A 5,000-nucleotide genomic window follows, 5' to 3' on the forward strand; every position below is an offset into this window, starting at 1 on the left:
AGAAAACTCACTCAGAGAAAGAGAGAGAGAGAGACAGACAGACAGACAAACAGAGAGAGAGAGAGAAAGAGAGAGAGAGAGAGTGAGAGAGAGACAGACAGAGATAGACAGAGAGAGAGAGAGACACAGAGAGAGACAGAGAGAGAGAGAGGTAGATAAATAGATGGAGAGGAGGGAGAGAGAGAGAGGGTGTGAGAAAGAAAAAAGGTAGGGGAGAAGGAGAAAGGAAGAAATAGAAAGAGAGTAGTTATATAGAGAGAAGAGAAAGAATAGTAGATACAGAAAGAGAGTGAGACAGAGAAATAGAAACAGAAAGAGATATATACATGAAACTTTGACCAGACACATAAACAGATATATAAATAAACAGAAATTAAAAAAGGTTAGATATAAAGATAAAGGCTAGATACACAGACAGATAAGAAGAGCCGTGATAAAGATTACAGAAAAGTGACAGATTAAGGCAAATAGATGAGTTAATATGCAATGATATATCAAATACGAATTTGATATGCTGAATTGCATGAACTAATTTTATATTGATAAATTGCAATCTAAAATAAGAAAGTCCTTGAAATTGATATCGGGAGAGAGAGAGAGAGAGAGTGAGAGGGAGAGAGAGAGAGAGAGAGAGAGAGAGAGAGAGAGAGAGAGAGAGAGAGAGAAAGAGAAAGAGAGAGAGAGAGAGAGAGAGAGAGAGAGAGAGAGAGAGAGAGAGAGAGAGAGAGATTGTTATTATTATCATCATCATCATTATCATTATTGTTGTCATCTTCATCATTATTACTACTTTTATCATTACTAACATTAACTTCTTTATTTTCATTAATGCTATAATTATTATTACCGTCATTATATCTAATATCACCAATGTTATCATTATATTCATCACCATCATCATTATTGTTGTTATTACCATTCTTAATATCAGCACGTTGTTGTTATCATCGCTTTCGTTATCATTATTGCTATTATTATTTTGCTCATTATTGAATCTATTTATCTATTTTCCATCTTGTTTAATATCTATTTTGCTGTTGTTGTTGTGAAGAATAGAGAGAGTTGTGGGGTCTTTTGTATGCATGAATTATATATAGAATAGAAGAATTACTTTGAATTGAAGGTGAAAGATAGGGAGTGAAGGAAGGGAGAGAATAAAAAAGGAATTAGAAAGAGAAAAGGGTAGGAAAAGGTAAGGTAAGACACACAGACAGACACATCAAGATAGAATTTTCACGTAAAAATAAATGAATAATATTGTTGCTATTGTGTCTTTCCTTCTCCTTCCTTTCCTTGGGGTCCTTTTTCTACTTCTTCCCTCGTCCTTATTTTCTCTCTCACTACCCGTGCTTCTTCTTCTTCGTGTTTTATTTTTTCTCCTTCTTTCTGTTGTCTTCCCCCTTTTACTACTCTGTCTTCCTCTCCCTTCTCTTACTTCCTGTCCCTTATCTCATTTCCTTTCCTTCCTGGCTCGATCTTTCTACCTCATCTATTCTCTCTCTCTCTCTCTCTCTCTCTCTCTCTCTCTCTCTCTCTCTCTCTCTCTCTCTCTCTCTCTCTCTCTCTCTCTCTCTCTCTCTCTCTCTCTCTCTCTCTCTCTCTCCATTCTTCCTCTTATTTCCTCTTTCTCCTTCTTCTCTTCCCTCTCCTTTTTTCCCTCCACTACTCCCTCTCTTTATCTCTCCCCGGTCTCTCTTTCCCTTCCCTTTCTCTTTCCCTCCTTCCTAGTATCTTTCTCTCCGTCTCAGCTTGCCTCCTCTCTTCTCTGTCTCTCCTTCCTCTCCTCTCCTGTCGCTCTCCCTCTCTTTTATCATCCCTTACCCTCTCCTCTCGTGTCCTCTGCATCCCAAGCACATCATCCCCTCCTTTCCTCCCCTCTCAATTATTCTTCGCTTCTTCATTTCGCTTCCCTGTTCCTCTCTTCCCCATCTCTTCTCTTCTCTTTTCTCATCTCCTATCTATCTCTCTTTTTTCTCCTCTTTCCTTCTCTCCTCTCCTTCTTTTCCTACTTTCTTCTCTCCAGCCTTCCCCCTTGCCTCCTCCATTCTTATCTCCATCTCTCTATCTCCCCATTCCTCCTATCTACTTCCTCTCTTCCGTCTTTCTTCATCCTTCTACCCTACCACATCTCCTGCTTCTTCCTCCATCCGTCCTTACCTTCTTCCTATCCCACATCCTTCTATCCTCCCTCCCTTCTTATCTTCTTCCTATCCCACCTCTTGCTTCCTCCTCCATCCCTCCTTACCTTCTTCCTATCCCCACATCCTCCTTCTATCCTTCCCTCCCTCCATTCCTCCTCCACTTCCCGTCACCTTACCTGATTCTCCGTCCCTCCCTCCCTCCCTCCCTTGGCCCCTCCCTTCCCCGTATCCCACCTCCCTCCCTCCCTCCCCCTCCCTGAACCTTCTCTTCCTCCATCCACCTTCCCTCCCTCCCTCCCTTCCTCCGCCCTACCCCCTCCCTCCCCAAACCCCACCGATCCATCCCTCCCGCCCACCTATCTCCCCCCGCCCCCTCCCCTCCACGATATCCCACCAATCTAACTCTCTCGCCTACCCCTTCCCTGCCTCCCTCCCAGGTCCCCTTCCTCTCCCACGTCCCACGCCTCCCCCTCCCTCTCCTCCCCCCTACCCACCCTCCTCTCGCACTCTGCTCCTCCACATCCCAGCTCCCTCCTTCCTCTCCTTCCCTGTCCCTCTCAATCGTCCCCCACCCTCCCTCCTCTCACCCTCTCCTCCTCTCCCGGCCGCCTGCCCTCCCTCCTCCCCCGCCCCAGCACCTTCCTCTCACCCTCTCCCTCCCCCCCCAGCCGCACCTTCCTCCTCACCCTCTCCTCCACAGTCCCAAGTCCCTCTCTCCTCCCACCCCTCCCCCTATGCCCGCCCCTCGCTCCTTCCTCTCCTCTCCTCCCCCTCTCCCCCACCTTCCTCTCCACCCTCTCATCCTCCCCTCACCCCACCCCATCCCGCACCTTCCTCTCACCCCTCTCCTCCCCCTAGCACCTTCCTCTCACCCTCTCCTCTCCTGGCCGCCCTCCCTCCCTCCTCCCTCCCCCTAGCACCTTCCTCTCACCCTCTCTCCCCCGCCCTCCCTCTCCCCGCCTCCTCCCCCGCCCGCCCCAGGCATCGACGCCACACAGCGAGGGCTCCTCCACCTGGGCGCTCACTCACATCTCTGCCGCCGTGTCGACCGCTTGGCACTTGGCTAGTCGGTGTTGTGACTCGTCGCCGCCGCCGCCTGCCGCTCCTCCTCGGACTCTCCCGCCCCGTTCCAGCGGCGCCCGTTTCTCTCAGCCTCGAGCTCGGTGAGGGGTGAGACGCCTCTCTTTCAGCTGTCTTGTCTCTCTCTCTGTCTTTCGTCTGTCTGTCTGTCTGTCTTCGGTTCTCTCTCTGTCTGTCTGTCTCTGTTTCTGTTTTTTTCTTGAGGTTCTGTTTGTGTGTCTGTCTTGGAGCTTTTGCTTGGTTTTTCTCTCCATTCTCTTTCTTTCTTTCGAAGCTTTCTCTCTCTCTCTCTCTCTGTCTGTCTCTCTCTCTCTCTCTCTCTCTCTCTCTCTCTCTCTCTCTCTCTCTCTCTCTCTCTCTCTCTCTCTCTCTCTCTCTCTCTCTCTCTCTCTCTCTCTCTCTCTCTCTCTCTCTCTCTCTCTCTCTCTCTCTCTCTCTCTCTCTCTTTGAACTCTTACTCTCTCTCTCGGCTCTTGCTTTCGAAGTCTTTCTCGTCTCCCTCGGAGTTTTTGTTTCTTATTTTTTATTTTCATTATCATCACCTTTCATTTATTTATTTTTTGCTTTTCGTTTTTATCAGATTCCGTAGCGGTTTGATTTGTATTATCCATATTATTCTGATTATTTATTCCGGTGAAGATTTTTGGAAATTCGAAATTCTATTCCGACCTTTTCTTTCAAAACAAAAAAGTCAGATTTATTCTAATTTTAACTCTTGAGTTTTTTCTCTGTGATTTAATTTATTTGATAAATTATTTCCGATTTTCCTTTTTTTTTTCCTTTTATCTTTTCTTTTAATTTCTGATTTTCGGTTTTCCTTTTATCTTTTCTTTTAATTTCTCTCTGTTTCCTACTCATTTGCATATAATCCACAGCGCTTCAGAAGTGACATAATGAATAATACATAGTTATTTCAAAGAAGAAAAACTGAATCATAATCGTTACAATAATAAATTAAAAAGCAAAACAAAAACAACTTTCAAGTGCGCGGGGTGTTCCGAACTCTCGGGCCAAGAAAGAGCTAAACACAGCGACGACTTGTACAGGTGTTTAGAAGGAAGACGCCCAGCTCAAGGTAAGCACTGATCTCAGTTTTCTTTCCCTTTCCTACTTCCTTTTCCCTTCCTTTTTTACCTATCCTCTCCCTACTATCCGTTTTCCACTTCCTTTTACCTTCCTGTTTACTTATCCTCGACCTACTATCCTTTTTCCTCTTCCTTTACCTTCCTGTTTACCTATCCTCTCCCTACTATCATTTTTCCTCTTCCTTTTTTCCTTTCTGTTTACTTATCCTCTCCCTACTATCCCTTTCCCACTTCCTTTTACCTTCCTTTTTTACCTATCCTCTCCCTACTATCCTTTTTCCTCTTCCTTTTCCCCCTTTTTTACCTCTCCTCTGCTTTGTTTTCTATCCCTATTCCTCTTCCTTTTCCCACCTTTTTACCTATCCTCTTCCTACTGTTTTCTATCCCTCTTTCTCTTCCTTTTCCCTCCTTTTTTACCTATCCTTTCCTTATTGTTTTCCATTCCTATTCCTTGTATCTGTGCCATAAAATTCATTTTCTCACCTGTTCTTTCTTTACACTCTTTCGTATGACTATCTTACCTGTACCATTAATTCTTTTTTATCCAATTTTCCCTTATATTGCCTATCCTACCTGTGCAATTAAGTCATTTCCTTACTTTCCTTATGGATGTCTTTGTTTATCCTACTTTCATTATCCTCTCTCTTTCACCTATCCTTCCCTTAAAGATTTCCCCTTTTATCTCCCTTTTTAC

At 44.8% G+C, this 5,000-nt stretch overlaps 1 long non-coding RNA gene across 2 annotated transcripts in view; it reads left to right on the plus strand.

Annotated features, from left to right (window-relative positions):
* The first annotated feature begins 3,161 nt into the window (after positions 1–3,161).
* Positions 3,162–5,000, plus strand: part of LOC138859424 (uncharacterized) — a 164,985-nt gene continuing 163,146 nt past the window's right edge. Inside the window, exons 1-2 of one of the 2 annotated variants that reach the window (XR_011398167.1) lie at positions 3,162–3,311; positions 4,097–4,296. This is a non-coding gene — a long non-coding RNA (uncharacterized lncRNA). The remainder of the gene's footprint in view (positions 3,312–4,096; positions 4,297–5,000) is intronic. The other variant, XR_011398168.1, reaches the window with a different exon arrangement.

The sequence above is a fragment of the Penaeus vannamei genome, chromosome 36, assembly GCF_042767895.1.
Source record: "Penaeus vannamei isolate JL-2024 chromosome 36, ASM4276789v1, whole genome shotgun sequence".
NCBI classification, from domain to species: Eukaryota; Metazoa; Arthropoda; class Malacostraca; order Decapoda; family Penaeidae; genus Penaeus; species Penaeus vannamei.